At 35.8% G+C, this 17,896-nt stretch overlaps 3 non-coding genes across 3 annotated transcripts; all 3 read right to left on the reverse strand.

Moving 5' to 3' along the window:
* Nucleotides 1–2,231: 2,231 nt before the first annotated feature.
* Trnal-uaa (transfer RNA leucine (anticodon UAA)) lies at nt 2,232–2,314 on the reverse strand. Its single transcript has one exon. It is a non-coding gene; the product is annotated as a tRNA-Leu (tRNA).
* Nucleotides 2,315–14,776: 12,462 nt separating this feature from the next.
* On the reverse strand, nt 14,777–14,859 carry Trnal-uaa (transfer RNA leucine (anticodon UAA)). The gene has a single exon. It is a non-coding gene; the product is annotated as a tRNA-Leu (tRNA).
* A 1,905-nt stretch (nt 14,860–16,764) lies between these two features.
* Trnal-uaa (transfer RNA leucine (anticodon UAA)) lies at nt 16,765–16,847 on the reverse strand. The gene has a single exon. It is a non-coding gene; the product is annotated as a tRNA-Leu (tRNA).
* Nucleotides 16,848–17,896: the final 1,049 nt, after the last annotated feature.

Here is a 17,896-nt window from a genome sequence, read left to right on the forward strand (position 1 = left end):
TAATTCCAGTCAATGACACATTAGGTTCGACAACATTACTTCTTCGAACCAATTCACATTATTTCGATTTCTTTGAGTTAATTCTCATATAATTAGTCAGACACCAATCATCACATTCTTTACGGCTGTATTTAGTACACCATCCATGTCTTCAAAGTTGCTTGAGAAGGTACATAATATTGTGTCATCTGTATACATATCCACGTCACTAGACCGAATCGTCTAATGTCGATCATTAATATAGAACAAAAGCACAATAAACATAGATCCCTGTAGCACAGCATGAAAACCTGTCTTAAGTGTTGATAAATTGGACCCAATCCAAACTTGATTAGTTCTCTTATTTAGGTATGACGCGAACCAGAGACGCATAACATCTTGACGTCTCTGCAGTCTAAAGTTTATGTATGAGTGGTCGATTGTTCACATCATCAATTAGCTTAATTTCATCTTCACTATTTCAGCCGTTTCATCGTTAATTTAAGCAGGACAGTGATACAGGAGTGGGAGACCTAAACTCAATTTAAAGGTCGATAAATCAGTACAGAGCTACATGTAAACGTGTTTCTCAAAATTGTTTTGAAACTGATGAAAGTACAAATATTGGTCAGGAGTTGTCACAGTGAGAAGCTGTACCTGCTTTATGAAAGATGTTCACCCTGGCCACATATGGAACATCGGGACAGATACTAGAGCTTAAGGCAAAGTTCATTATATGAGTACGTCATAAAGCGATGATGGAAGAACCCGTTTTGAGCATATTCAACCTTGCATTATCACGACTACTTGATTTCGTTACGTTCAATTCAATCACATCATTAAGGATTTTGTCGACAATTACTTAAGGGAAATTAAATGTAGAATACTGCAATGCAAGCTCTCTTCAAAAAACCAGATATCATTTTAACTTAAAAAGCCAATTTAGCAGTGTTACTAACGATTGATATGCTTTTTCAATAGTGCAAGCAGGACCGTAGAGAGCGATCACGGGACCTGGGGTAAGAGACACCCAGGCCTCTCCTAGTGCTTGTTCAAACAAATCCCCGGTTACCCTCTCCCGCCCACCCACCCCAACTTTATATATATTGATTGATTGCTTTCTTGTTCTAATTAGCGATATCATTGTACATTTTGACGGCCTGTTGATTCTATAGAGCGCTGTATTCAAAATATCGTTTGCAAGCTAATTCTAAATAATGCTCTCGTTATAAAGATTGTATTGCATCCTTACTATAATCTGCGATATCATTATAAATGTATGTTGCTGTCTACTTCTAATTAGCGTTATCAGTATGAATATCAATTCTAATTTGCGATATCATTATAATTAGATATCGCAGTGATAATTCGAATTAGCGCAGTAAATATGCATAATATGTTGCTTTCTATTTCTAATTAGCACAGTCATTATAAATATCATATATAACTTATATATATTGAGATTTTTATCTTCGTAAACATCTGTTGCATGCTAATTCTAACTAGCGCGATCATGGTAAATATGTATTGCATTATTTCCTAATTAACACTGTATTTATGAATATGTGGTGCACTTTAAGTCTAATTAATGCTATGATTAACAATATATCATCCGCGCTAATTTTAATAAACGCTGTCATTAAAAGTATATGTGGCATGATAATTCTATTTAGCCTTATTATTATAAATATATATTGGGTTATAAATCTAACAAACCGCTATATTTTTTAAGCTGTATTCCATGAGAATTCTAATTGGCGCTATCATTATAACAAAAAAATTACCAGTATTTATGTTGATGTTAGATTTATTTATTTCAGCTTGCCAGTTATCACTTTTATATACTGGTCATTTTGATAGTAACTATGACCACCTGGAAGCTTAAGGGGTCTTCCCGTAAAGTAATAATCGGATGTCCTTTTGATTCACCCCATGCCACCAGTTTCCTTCGGGTCAGGCAAGTAAGTCAAGCATTTAGATCTGCTCTACCCTCATTTAAACAAATGCAATTTTTAACTCAACATTTGAAGATAATTGATAAACAGACCTTATTTATCGAATGATTGAGCCATACTTTTGAGGAACTATGGATGTACTTATTCATCACTATGTACAATGAAACCCGATGAAAGCACATATTTTAAATAAACTGGGATCCTTCCTGCTCGGGTCACCCCAGTAATTCAGCCATTAGCAACACATCCTGTGTACGTTGCTCTTCATTTGAAAAGAAATTTTTAAAAAAATAGTTTTAGTACGGGTGGGGTTCGAACCCACGCGGACATGCGTCCATTGGATCTTAAGTCCAACGCCTTAACCACTCGGCCACCGTACTGTCATGCCTAGGAAACTGGAGTGCAATAGTGAGTGACCAAAGTCGCCAAATAGAATCATTGTTCTGCATGACTAAATCAGTGTATGATTTACTAATTAAGAAGTAAATTGTTGCCACAATTTAAAGAAAATCAACCTTTAGCTCAAGATTTAACAAGAGTTGGTACTCAAACCTTGCTTAATCGCAAAAGCGTAATACTTTTACGAAGAGTTTTACTTCGTAAACTCTAAGTCAATCCTCTTCTAAATTCCGAGAGAGAGAGAGAGAGAGAGAAGAAAGGAAGGAAGTTCAAGTCATTAATGTAGTGTCACTCGATGATGAAGACGTGACTACATTCTTGGGGAATTTAAGGTACTAGGGATCGAGCTGCAAAAGACAGAGCCTGCTTGAGTTTCTGGCTAGCAAAACTTTATTGAAATACTCAACATATAAACTTACATTTCAATATCAAACTACAACAAGCTCAATTTTCGAATATAAGAAATACATATAAAACTACGATATTCTTTCACTTACCAACATCATACTTGTATAATATCTGCCGTTTAGAATGTAATACAGATAATTAAATATCGAATAAATTCACGATAGCAAAAGAATCTAAAATTCAATATTTCAGACTAATACCGTGATTGAAATATATTTTACTGAATTTATTCTAAAAAGTCAACATATTAAATTCTATTATATAAAGAGTATTTTATTCCTAAATTAACTATTACTGAGTATGAAGTTGGTAGCGAACGTTGCTTTTACTAAAATCAATAATATAGTTATAAGTAAATATAAGTTCTTCAAACAATTAAACTTTCCGATACATTATATTAAGGAATAGCAAGAAAATATTTAAATAATCTAATGTTTAAACATACCGATGTTAGGTTAACATCTTAACACTAAAATTTCTTATAACACTAAAAAGTCTTATACTATGAAAACTGTACATAGACGGTTATCTTACCTGCAAAAGACAGAGCCTGCTTGAGTTTCTGGCTAGCAAAACTGGTGTCGACCCGCGGCTGGGCTTAATATACCCGCTTTCTTAAGACAACGCCAAATATGGCGTGTTCTTTAGCTCTTGCGTTTGGCCAGAATCTCAAAGCGAGGCTTCGTAGTCTCTTACAGATTATTGTCTAGGTCTATGTACATTATTACGTAAGTACTTCTGCAAGATCAGCACATTTGCCCTCCATGAGAATTTTTGGAATCTGTCTAGTTCGCTATTTTTATAACCTGATGAATGTACTTCTCTTTCTGCTGAGTCTGAGATACAAGTAATGTTTTGTATAAGACAGTTCGTACTTGATCATAATAGCGTAATCATTGTTGAATAGTAGTATATAATTGTAACACGAATAAATAGATTAAATCTCAATATATTTAAGTAGAACATTACTTTCAGTATGATTTATCAACTTACTTCTAATACAATTTAATCAAAACTTACTCTTAACACAATTTAGAGGAATTTCCAATCTTATTACTTGTACTGAAAAATTCTGTCCTAATAATACCCTCCGGTTCATTTGAGCCGAGTCCTCGAGGCTCGAGAAAAAAAAATTACATTCATAAATAGAAGGTAAAAGGTGACAGATCAAGACATTCAATAATAAAATGTTGTGAAATATATTGTAAATTCAAAAATACATGAGAAAAACACAGCAAACACAGAATAAAATACAAAATATACAATGAGAAAAACAATGCAACTATTCATAAAATATCAAAAGGTACAATGAGAGAAGAACAAAAACACTGCAAAATATTCAGTAAAATACAAAATTGCAATGAGAAAACAAATCACTGCAAGGTACTCAGTAAAATTAAAAAATACAATAAGAAAAATCACTGCAGAATACTCGGTAAAGTACATCAAATGCAATGAGAAAGGTCACTGCAACATACTCAGCATAGTTTGAAGAGATACAATAAGAAAAATCACTGTAAATAATCACTGTACAATATTCATTAAAATTGAAAATACACTGAAACAAATCACTGCAAAATACTTAGTAAAATACAAAAATTACCATGAGAAAAATCATTGCAACGTACTTAGTAAAATACAAAGATACAGTGAGTAATTTAAAATACTCACGAAAAAGCATCAGATAACAAAAATGCAATAAGGAGTATTTTGTTTTTCTTTCTTCAAAATATTTAATAAGATTCTCAATATAATGGATGGAACATTTGACAATATCTGTTAGAAATCACCTTTTATTTTCTTATTTTTTTTGTTTTTAAAATAAATGCAATAAGGAGATCATGGCACGACATTAAATAAAATTTCAAATAACGCTGACCAATATTAGTAGAAATTCTACGCAAACTACTTCTACCACTAGGCTTATTAGACGATTATCGCCGTGACAAGAGGATTCCCAGACGGTTACCGTCGTAGACATCCACAGACTGAGGGTATTTGTCTGTGTACTTTACTAAATAACAGAAACCCTAAGATCTGTATTGTTTTTTTACGGTGTATCTTTGTTGTGTGTAGAAGTCGTTTGTTTATTCTTAAGTGCTAAATATGAAGGTAGTGCGGAATGTTGAGGGAAGATACGTATTCTACCTCGAAGAACAAGTTGGGGTCTATAACTATTAGGATCTGGTCGACAGCGATCTGTACGATGCTGAGTGCACCGGGGACACACACAGCTTGGTCTTACTCTTTTAGTCAAATATACTTTTATTTTTTTTTTTTTTATTTTTTTTTTTTTTTTTTATTTTTTTTTGTAACCCATCAAGAAAAAACGGTAATATTTTCCTGTTAGGAAGTAAGACTTGGGCACATATATGTGTATTTACGGTAAAATAGTGTAAGGTGGTAAGAGAGGGTGTGATTGAGGAGAACATTCCGAAATACTTCCGTCCGAGCGTTGTGGAAACGCAATGTCATGGTGTGTCCAAATAACGTGAGCACAGAAGGGTTGGCTAAATATTGAACGAAGTTTGTATGCGGATACGATGTCGATGCTGAACGAGGTTGGCATGGTTAGTTCAGCGTTACTGTTCACTTTGGTGAGCTTAAAACCTGTCCATGTGACATGCAATCGAGGTCGAAGGTAACCTGTGACATGAAGGTTATCAATCATCGATGGTCCAGTAATGTTCCAATATGAGGGACATAGGCTAAGCTGAAGAATATCTACCATCACACATTGAACTCCCGTAGTTATTTCAAGACGAAGTTTAGTTCGTGCATTGGACTGTGAAATCCATTTATAAACTTGGACCAGGGCAATTACAAACGTCATGATGGAAACTGAAAAGATCCAATGATCCCATGTGAGGACATCAGAAACAGTAGTAAACCAATCAGGGGAAGAAGTCGTAGGTGCAATGGTATATTGGAAGTGGACTGTAGATTGTGCTTTTGTCGTATGTGCAAGTAACAGTGCAGTTGACAATGCTCTAAAACGCCATATAAGCCAAACAATCACCAAGGTGTTAAGAATCGACAATGAAAAACTAATTATAGTCATAATGTGTAGAGAATCAAACCAAGAATCATTGTCAATTGAAATTTCTCCACTTAACATTGTTTCTGCCAAGGACGAAAAGATCTTTTGATCTGTTTTAGCGCGTGCGGCTACCTTCTTAAGATTTAAACCAATTTCCTTATCTGTAGCGAAAAATTGTGACATTTGGTGTTCGTACAATTTGAATTCAGGCAAGGAAATAGTCAAAGGATTGTCAAAAGATGTGTTACCTAAGATGGCTGCTAAGTGTGTAGAATTGAAGAATTGTTGTAAAAGTGCTAAATTAATTGGGTGAAGTTGAGTAACTTCTGTCGAATTGTCAGTACAAGTAGTGATATGTCCGTCGTAAGTCATCGACGTGGTAACAACTGCGCAATGACATGGGATGTTCATAATACAAAAACTACAACCCTTAATAACTCGACGTTGATTTTGACATTCTAATATTATTTCGTCTATGAGGTAGACTAATATTTGGTTTGAAGAAATATCAAGAATATGTGGTACAACACGGTTTGTCATAAAACGAAAGTTACAAGTCTGATGGATATTAGCCTTATCATCCAAAAATAGACTATTGACACATTCAGGCTGAGACAATGGTTTAAGTGTAGGACGGATATTACAGTGTAAAATGTCCTTACCGGTACATTGATTTAAGGACGATAACGCTAGTGTTGTGTAAAATTGATGGTCATCAGATACTAACATTATATCAGGTAAATCAAGTAATTGTGTAACGTGTGTTGATGATGCGTTAATTGGGACGGGAAACGATTGAATTCGATACGTTTCGAATGGTCGCTGTCGGGACGAGATAGGAATCTGTAGCGCAATATATAGGTCGCGATCTTTACGCGTTGCTATAAATGACCCAAACTGATAATAGTAACGCGGATCTTTCGGCGTTATGGAATATCCTGGATAATCGGTAGATATAATGGTCTCGATTTGATTGATTGATTCTGCTAAAACATGAGGTGGAATCAGTACGGCGGGTAACTTGTCTGCTGCCAATTCTACTGTTGCTAACTGTAATTTCTCTAATTCGTGCCTAATTTGCTGAGATTCCAGCATTTGCGCGGCAATGACTTCTTCCGATTTCTGATATTGTTGACGTATATTTTCTTCATTCTCTACCATCGCTTCCTCTAATAATAAAAGCGTTTGCGAGTTGCGACCAATAGCCTTTAACATATTATTGAATCGATTATCGACTTGTGAAATATAGGAGGAAAAATCACCTCCATGTCGAGCAAGAGCACCGAGAATTTTATTATTCTGTCTTGTCAGCATATTTATGTGACTTGCTAATGTGGCAACGTCTCCCGTTGTAGCCAGACCGAATAGGTTTTTACCTATTTCACCAATAAAGGGCAAAATTGCTCTTTTTGACACGTTTGAAGACTGAAAAACACTTTCTGGTATTAACTCATTAATTAATGAGATTGTTGAGTTAAACTGTGCATTCATTGTAATACGTATTGCATTTAATTGCTGGAGAAGAGCATTTTTGAAGTTACATCGTACATTTTTAACACAATATTCTATAGGTTCGACTGAAATGTTTTCTGGAAGCTGTATTTGAAAGGTGTGGATCCACTTATCAGCTGAACAATATACTGGTGAGAGAGACTGGAAGATAACTCCATAGTTCAATCTTTGCTCATCCACTGCAGACCCTGGATTCAGAGTCAGAAGAAGCAGTCCTATAACCCAAATCCACATTCCACCCATACCTTTAAAGAAAAAGAAGAAGTTTGAGAGATTTGCCGGCGAGAGAAGAAAAAGGAATAGAAGGCATGAGAGACTGATGGAATGGTGAAAAGGACTAGAATTATCTCTCCCAGTTAAGAAGAAATTTCCTTCTGAATTTCGTATTGAATTCAATGACGAAATATTCGGCCAAGTCGTTTACGACGTGTATTTGATTGTGTGCGTGTTCTGTGAAATGCTTCTTTTAATGCCTGAGAAACATTCTCTGTTGGTTGCCATGATGGTGTGGACCCATCGGTCCACTTGACCAGATAATGTTTCTTTCCAGAAATCCATTTAGATTTCAAAAGTTTATCAACTGAGTACCATTCTGTACCATTGTCAGTTGGTGCTTGACTATTGCTCGTTTGATCATGTCGTGGCTGAATCGACTGAGGGGGTGCGTTAGCTGCTTGTGGGGTTAGCGGTCGATAATCCCTTGGGTCTTTATAATACTTAAGCCTGTTGGCGTGTACTAATGATTTCATTTCCTTATTGTCGGAACAACGGCGTAATCTGTAGGTGTTATTCGGACCTAATTGAGTGATGTAATATGGGCCCTCCCATCGGGGGTAAAGCTTTTTTGACAACCCTACCGGTATGTGTGCGATTTGTAGGTGTACATAATCTCCAACACGAAAGGGCGGTTCCTTTGCTTTCTGGTCAAACTTCTGTTTTGTTGTATCTTGCTTTTCGCGGGTGTTTGCTTTAGCTAATTCTTGAACTACTTTTAATCTTTGGATTAACTGATCTATGTATTGTTGTGTTTGTTTCTGGACAGTCTCTTTAGGTGTAAGAGACACATCTAAAGGTAAAGTCATTTCCTTACCAAATACTATGTAATAAGGCGAATAACCAGTTGAGTTGACAGCTGGACTCATTCGGAATGCCATCATTATGCTGGGCAATAGCGACGGCCAATCATCTTGTTGTTTACTGCAGTACGCTCTAAGTGATTGACTAATGGTGCTGTTCGTTCGTTCGCACGCGGAATTAGTTTGAGGGTGATATGAACTGGTATGGTGACGTGTTACTTGAAATAGTTCACAGAGTGCTAATACAATTTGGGACATAAAGTTTCGTCCCCGATCACTGACAAGTGTTCGCGGTGCACCATAACGTGTGAATATTTCATTATACAAAACATTGGCGATGTCCGTTGCTGTTTGTGTACGTAAGGGAAAGGCTTCACACCAATGTGACAAACTATCTGTCACCAATAAGATATACTGGTAGCCTTCCTTACTTTTTGGCATGCACAAAATGTCCATGTGCCACCGAGAAAATACGTCTTCCGGAGGCAATGGGTGCAATGGAGCCTTTCGAGCATTTGTGTCCCGTTTAATGAGTTGACATTGAGAACATGATGTAATGTAATCATAAACATTTTGGTACATTTTAGGCCAAAAGTATTTTTGTTTGATAGCTTGATATGTTCTTTGGACACCTAAATGACAACCTCCTGCTTTTGAATCGTGATAAGACAGAAGAACATCTTGTCTCAAATTTGTTGGTAAAGCAACTTGTTTTATGAGTTGATCTGATGAAGTTTTGTGTTTTGCTCGAGGCTGGAAAAAATGATATAAGACACCATTGACGAGTTCATACTGACTTGCTTCATACGGAATAGCTTTTGCGCGACGAGTATTTTCTGGTAATATTCCTTGCTCTAAGTAAACATACATGTCCTTGAAATCAGGGCACTCGCGCTGAAATTGAGCAATATCTGGTGGTTCTGAAGGGGAATCACTGAGTGTAGTGTCATTTGTGTGTACTGCGGATAGAGTTGGAATATCTTCGTTTGTGTAGTAAAATGTAATTTCTGTTAATTCTTTTTGAATACTGTAAACAGCTGGCTCAGATTGAGTAGTCTGTGTGTCTATGTAATCTGGAGATTTCTCCGCTTCCCTGTAAGTGTTATCAGTTTGTTCGTAGTGTCGACGTGAGAGTGCGTCAGCATTTGTGTTTTTATGTCCTGGAGTGTACACGATGTCAAAGTCGTATTCTTGCAAGCGAAGTGACCAACGAATTAATCTACCTGAAGTGTGTTTAACTGTCTTAAGCCACACTAATGCTTTGTGATCTGTAATGACAGTGAATTTCTGATGGGATAGGTAACATGATATGTTCTGATACCTTCCAAAACAGCTAAACATTCTTGTTCTGTAACTGACCATCGTTTTTCAGCGTCTGTTAAAGCTCTACCACCGTAAGCTATAACATGTTCTTTGTCATCTGTCCCTATTTGAGACAAAATATACCCTAGAGCGGTGCCGCTAGCATCACATGTGAGCCTAAATGGTTTGTTAAAGTCAGGATAAGCCAAGATAGGCGCTGAAGTCAAAGCTGTCTTAAGAGTTTCAAATGCCTTTTGACACTTATCTGTCCAATGGAATGAACTGTCCTTTGTCAACAATTTATTTAATGGTGCTGCTATGGTAGAATAACCGTGAACAAATTTTCTGTAGTAGTTGCACAAACCTAGAAAACTCCTAACATCTTTCTGTGTTTTAGGAACAGGAAATTGTGTAACTGTATTTATTTTAGATTCATCTACCTTGATACCTTTTGTTGAGAATTTATGACCAAGATAAACAACTTCAGATGCTGCAAATACACATTTTGATGGCTTAAGCGTCAAGTTTGATTGCCGCAAACGTCCAAATATAAGCTCTAGATGTTTGAGGTGTTCTTCAAATGAATTTGAAAAAATAATGATGTCATCTATGTATGCAAGACATGTTGACCATGGTATCCCTCTAAGAACATGACTTAAAAGAACACAATAGGTGGCGGGGGCATTTCTGAGTCCATACGGCATTACATTCCATTCGTAAAGACCACGTGATGTTATAAAAGCACTCTTATGTTTTGATAGTGGGTCCATAGAAATTTGCCAAAATGCTGAATTTAAATCTAAAGTACTGAAAAGACATGGCTGAGTTTGTCCTACTGCATCGATGACGTCTTCTAATCGAGGGAGGGGGAAGGTCATCGGTTGTGTCACCTGATTAAGTTTCCTATAATCAATAGCAAAACGATAGTCACCATTTTTCTTTTTGACCAATACAACTGGGGATGCATAACTAGATGAACTAGGTTCAATTAATTGATGTTCTAATAATTCTTCTACCTGTCTATCAATTTCCTTATTGATGTGTGGTGCCGCACGGTAAGGTTGACAACGAACTGGCATAGAGTCACCTGTTTCTATTCGGTGTGTGAACACATTAGTATTGCCTAACTCATTTAAGTTTACTGCGAAAACATCCCTATGTTGATTCAAAAACGAATGAAGTTCTTGTTTTTGATTTTCTGTTAAATCTGAAGAGTGTAAGTCAAAATTGATTGGTTCTTGTGATTTGTTAGACTGCGTATTCATGATATTAGGTGTGTCATTGCTATCAGAAGTGTCCTCATTAATGGTAAATATTGTTTGCGGGTGTAGTACATCGACGCATGCTAATACTGTATTGGCACGTACTTGCATTGGCATTGGAGTTGGGTTAATAATTTGTAAAAAGTTCTTTTTAGAAACTGTTAAAAGTGTTCTAGCTGGAATAATTGTAGAGTTTGACATACTGTAAGTCGGTTCTAGTAAAACAGGCGTTCCCTTGGGAATTTTACTGATACTTACTGCAATTGTACTGACTGAGTTAGGTTGGATCACTGTGTGTTTCGTGGCGCGTGCCAAACCAGCCTGGTTATGAATCAAATTTATGGTTACCGTATCGTCTAACAAAGAGAGCGTTTGTCTATCTAAATTCACGACAGCTTTGTGTTTAGTCAAAAAGTCAATACCTAAAATAATTGAATGATTTAAGTTAGGTACTACATAGAATGAGTGAGAGAAGCGTATGCCTCCTATTTTCAAATTAAGTTGAACCAACCCTGAAACACTATGACGTTCACCTCCGGCTCCAATAATTTGAGAAATGTTTGAGTTTTGAAACTGACTAGAGTTTACTCCTGTACGATAAAGAAATTTTAAATTGATGGCCGAGATTGTTGCGCCTGTATCTGCTAATGCATTTGTTGGTTTGTCTCTAACAAAAATTGGTACTAGATTTTTGTGAATAGGTGTGACTAGCGTGATTTGTTGCTGTTGGTGATACTCACGACAGGTTTGTGTCCTCCCGTGAGATACGTATCCCTATTGTTTTCGTGTCGTCATGCACACACGTGATAGATGTCCTATCTTGCGACAAAAATAACATTGCACATTGCGTGCACGACAGACTGCTCTTGACGTACATTGTCCGCCACAGCCAAAACAAGGGTTGAGAGGACGGCCTTGTGGTTTGGGCTGGTAGCGCGAACCACGTGATGATTGAGATGTGTAGCTAGTGTCATTGTATTTGTTTGGAAACGTCGGTGGTTGTACTGGAAAATTTGTGTTGCGTTTGTAATACATACCGCGCTGTTGGTAGTGTGAGTTCTGAGGGCTAAATTGCTGTTTTGTGGTGTCAGCGAGTGCGTGAGATTGAGAGTATGCATTGATGTACTGGTTTTGTATTGAATTCGAAACTTTTACTTCGTCTTTGAGTTGTTTTACTTCATCTAAAAGTGTGTTAAATGCAGACAGGTCAGTGTTATCAGTAGTGGCCATAGCTTTCTCAGCTAAAACTGCTGCTTGGCGTAAATTTGCCATATCTGTTGGATTTTGGGTCATTACAATCCTTTTTATGGAAGGTTTCAATCCGTTCAATGCCACTGCTAATAAAACTTGATCTGGAATTGTTTTGTTAGTTGCAATTTGAAGAAGGCGACTTAGATAGTCCATAACTGATTCAGAAGACCCTTGCTGAGTTTGCAAAATTGATAAATCTAAAATGACATCGTCATTGTGAAATCTAGCCTTAAATGCAGTGACTAGGTTGTGCCAATTGGTTATGTCATTTTCTGGTAATGTATCATACCAAATTTTAGCATGCCCTTGAAGGTGAAAGGGAAAAGCATTCAAGATCTTTGCTTCTGATAGTTCATAAAACTTAGCCCATTGTATAAAATGATTTAACCATTTAACAGGATTCTGAGATTGATCTCCATTAAAAACTTCTAATTTAATAGATGAAGACATACCTGTTTCTGAGAATCTGTTTCCAAAAATCGTACCACTCCTAGAATAATATTCAGGTGGTGTTAAAGTAACGTGTCCTGTGTTAGACGGCTGAGCCGTTAATGTTCTATCTTTTAGCACAGTCGGTAAAGTTGGTGTAAAGTCTAATGAGTTCGCAGTAAAAAGAGTACTTTTAGGGGTCACGAGCACCGGTGAGACTGTGTCCAACACTGAATCTAGGTGGCTGGGGCTCCCAAATGATGTTGTGGCACACTCGGCTGGGCGCTGGGTCACTAGTACTGGAGTGGTCGTTGGCGTTGTTAGGTTGGTAGAATCTGAATCGGACGTAGGTTGGATCGCTGGTGCTATGGTAGGTGTAGTCAGGGTACTTGTAGAGCTTGTGGAAATCGTTTGTGAGGTGGTCAGAGGTGGGTAGATTGTCAAGGGCGATGTATAGATGGCTGCTGCACCGTCTAGCAGAAGTGACGTCGATGGAATAAGGCGGTTATCATGTGGAAGTAGTGGCGCTGTCGCTTCTGGGGTTAATGTGGCGTAGTTGGGTGGTGTGAAATCTGACGGCCTCAGGAGCTGTGTGGCGATTCTGTTTCTTAAATTGTAGTTGTGTGGGGTGGCACCTTTGTTCATGATATTCTCTCTGCAATTTGTTCTCCACCAGCTTTTACGAAAAGTTTTGCTTCGTAAACTCTAAGTCAATCCTCTTCTAAATTCCGAGAGAGAGAGAGAGAGAGAGAAGAAAGGAAGGAAGTTCAAGTCATTAATGTAGTGTCACTCGATGATGAAGACGTGACTACATTCTTGGGGAATTTAAGGTACTAGGGATCGAGCTGCAAAAGACAGAGCCTGCTTGAGTTTCTGGCTAGCAAAACTTTATTGAAATACTCAACATATAAACTTACATTTCAATATCAAACTACAACAAGCTCAATTTTCGAATATAAGAAATACATATAAAACTACGATATTCTTTCACTTACCAACATCATACTTGTATAATATCTGCCGTTTAGAATGTAATACAGATAATTAAATATCGAATAAATTCACGATAGCAAAAGAATCTAAAATTCAATATTTCAGACTAATACCGTGATTGAAATATATTTTACTGAATTTATTCTAAAAAGTCAACATATTAAATTCTATTATATAAAGAGTATTTTATTCCTAAATTAACTATTACTGAGTATGAAGTTGGTAGCGAACGTTGCTTTTACTAAAATCAATAATATAGTTATAAGTAAATATAAGTTCTTCAAACAATTAAACTTTCCGATACATTATATTAAGGAATAGCAAGAAAATATTTAAATAATCTAATGTTTAAACATACTGATGTTAGGTTAACATCTTAACACTAAAATTTCTTATAACACTAAAAAGTCTTATACTATGAAAACTGTACATAGACGGTTATCTTACCTGCAAAAGACAGAGCCTGCTTGAGTTTCTGGCTAGCAAAACTGGTGTCGACCCGCGGCTGGGCTTAATATACCCGCTTTCTTAAGACAACGCCAAATATGGCGTGTTCTTTAGCTCTTGCGTTTGGCCAGAATCTCAAAGCGAGGCTTCGTAGTCTCTTACAGATTATTGTCTAGGTCTATGTACATTATTACGTAAGTACTTCTGCAAGATCAGCACATTTGCCCTCCATGAGAATTTTTGGAATCTGTCTAGTTCGCTATTTTTATAACCTGATGAATGTACTTCTCTTTCTGCTGAGTCTGAGATACAAGTAATGTTTTGTATAAGACAGTTCGTACTTGATCATAATAGCGTAATCATTGTTGAATAGTAGTATATAATTGTAACACGAATAAATAGATTAAATCTCAATATATTTAAGTAGAACATTACTTTCAGTATGATTTATCAACTTACTTCTAATACAATTTAATCAAAACTTACTCTTAACACAATTTAGAGGAATTTCCAATCTTATTACTTGTACTGAAAAATTCTGTCCTAATAATACGACTGAGCCGTAATTTTGTGGAACTATGGATGTCCTATTCATCTCTATGTATAATCCTGATGTATGTCCTTATTTTCAATAAAGTAGGATGCTTCTTGCTTTATAGATGAATTCGGATCATTCCTGTAAGTCATCCATTACTAGAACAGAAAAACAAAACTAAATTGTTTTAGTACGGGTGGGGTTCGAACCCACGCGGACATGCGTCCATTGGATCTTAAGTCCAACGCCTTAACCACTCGGCCACCGTACTGTCATATCTTCTCTCCTCTTAAAAAAAGACACTAGATATAAGCATTAGATTTTATACATAAATGAGCTGTAAGTATATGATACGTGACAAATGTACAAGGTAAAGTCAATGTACGGAACTGTCATAATTTATGCATTCGAGCTAATGTCAGTTACAAATACTAATATATACTAACGTGCGGACTATAGACTGAATAAAAGTGGGTCCACTATTTTGTATTAAATTGAAAAAGAGCTAATAACATCATCCTTAAAATATATATTTCTGCCATCTCGGCTTCAAATTTATATATTTAAAAAAACAATTAATAATTTTCCAAGTTTTCAACCACACAAAATGAAGAAAAAAACCGAAGGAAAGAAATATATTTTTCTTATTAAAAAAAAGAAACCTGCGATGAGCAATATCCTAAGGGTGAACCAAATCCCAACTCCCTGCACACACACACACATATACACATGAGCGCAAAACAACTGGAACGTTTCTATGACGGAGTTTACTTTACACTCAGATGGTTAAAAGGATGCTCTGGAAATTCTTACAATGCAGGAACTTCCGGCGAATTTCCTCCCTGGTCTCCCATTATGGACACCATTCCACGGAACCATTATCTATCTCTTTGAGATGGAGATAAAAGAAATAATAATAATTCCTGATTTTATTAAAATAATTTACAGATTTCATATTTATCTTAAATTTATACAAATGTTAAATGATTATATATTTCACTGTTAGAGCAAATAGCAGTATAATTCAGCAATTCGAAACCATTTCATACAAATAACAATGATTTTAATTAATTAAATTAATTAAAATGTAACTAGATACAGATTTTAAGCTTTATTCATGAAGAAATGAAGGAACAGTTGCATATGAGAAACCCAACTGTATAAAATGGCTATAAATAGATCATGCTGACAGAACATACATTGGATTTATTAAACAGGATAGTAGGTAATGGAAATATACAGTGCTTGTAGCGACTGTGTTACCCACCATAAAAACATTTAACAAAAGAAAGAATCAATATCAAAATTCAATCTTAATTTTATGCATTGGGAACATTTGATACACAGATGCAGGGGCGTCCAAGTTATTCGATCCCTGGTCTCCACCTAGAGGCACCATTCCACGGAAACATTATTTACCTCTTTGGGATGTTGATGAAAGAAATAAATTAATTCCTGTCTTTTTTTTTATATACTTTACATATTTCATATTTATTTTAAATTTATACAAATTTTAAATGATAAGAAATTCCACTGTTAGGGGAAATGACAATATAATTCAGCGATTCGAAACCATTTCATACAAATAACAATGGGTTTTAATTTATTAAATTAATTAATATGACACTAGATACATATTTTAAGCATTATTCATGGGGAAAAAATGAGCAACAATTGTGTATCAGAAACCCAACTATATAAAATGGCTATAAACAGATGATGCTGACGGAACATACTTTGAATTTATTAAACAGGATAATAAGTAATGGAAATACACAGTGGTTGCAGCGATTTTGTTACCCACCATAAAAACAGTTAGCAAAAGAAAGAATCGATATCAAAGTTCAATCTCAATTTTATGCATTGGGAACATGGGAAACACAGATTATCAGTTGTGCCACCACTAGAAATTGGTAGTGAATTTAAACAAATGCAATTTTTAACTCAACATTTCAAGACAATTGATACCCAGACCTTATTTATCGAATGATTCAGCCATACTTTTGAGGAACTATGGATGTACTCTTCATCACTATGCACAATAAAACCCGATGTAAGCACTTATTTTGAATAAACCGGGATGCTTCTTGCTCGGGTCACCCCAGTAAATCAGCCCTTAGCAACACATGCCGTGTACGTAGCTCTTCATTTAAACAGAAATAAAAAGAAATAGTTCTAGTACGGGTGGGGTTCGAACCCACGCGGACATGCGTCCATTGGATCTTAAGTCCAACGCCTTAACCACTCGGCCACCGTACTGTCATATCTTCTCGCCTCTTAAAAAAAGACACCAGATATAAGCATTAGATTTTATACATAAATGAGCTGTAAATATATGATACGTGACAAATGTACAAGGTAAAGTCAATGTACGGAACTGTCATAATTTATGCATTCGAGCCAATGTCAGTTACAAATACTAATATATACTAACGTCCGGACTATAGACTGAATAAAAGTGGGTCCACTATTTTGTATTAAATTGAAAAGCAGCCATAATAACATCCTTAAAATATATATTTATGCCATCACGGCAGCCAATTTATATATTTTAAAAAAACAACTAATAATTTTCCAAGTTTTCAACTACATAAAATGAAAAAAAAAACCGAAGGAAAGAAATATATTTTTCTTATTAAGAAAAGAAACCTACAATGAACAATATCCTAAGGGTGAACCAAATCCCAACTCCCTGCACACACACACACACACACACACACACACACACACACATATAAGCGCAAAACAACTGGAACGTTTCTATGACGGAGTTTTCTTTACACTCAGATGGTTAAAAGGATGCCCTGGAAATTCTTACAATGCAGGAGTTTCCGGCGAATTTCCTCCCTGGTCTCCCATTATGGACACCATTCCACGGAACCATTATCTATCTCTTTGAGATGGAGATAAAAGAAATAATAATAATTCCTGATTTTATTAAAATAATTTTCAGATTTCAAATTTATCTTAAATTTATACAAATGTTAAATGATTATATATTTCACTGTTAGAGCAAATAGCAATATAATTCTCCAATTCGAAACCATTTCATACATATAACAATGATTTTAATTAATTAAATTAATTAAAATGTAACTAGATACAGATTTTAAGCCTTATTCATGAAAAAATGAAGGAACAATAGCATATGAGAAACCCGACTGTATAAAATGGCTATAAATAGATCATGCTGACAGAACATACATTGGATTTATTAAACAGGATAGTAGGTAATGGAAATATACAGTGCTTGTAGCGACTGTGTTACCCACCATAAAAACATTTAACAAAAGAAAGAATCAATATCA

The sequence above is a fragment of the Sinohyriopsis cumingii genome, chromosome 18 (genome assembly GCF_028554795.1).
Source record: "Sinohyriopsis cumingii isolate HCF-2022 chromosome 18, ASM2855479v2, whole genome shotgun sequence".
Lineage (NCBI taxonomy): Eukaryota > Metazoa > Mollusca > Bivalvia > Unionida > Unionidae > Sinohyriopsis > Sinohyriopsis cumingii.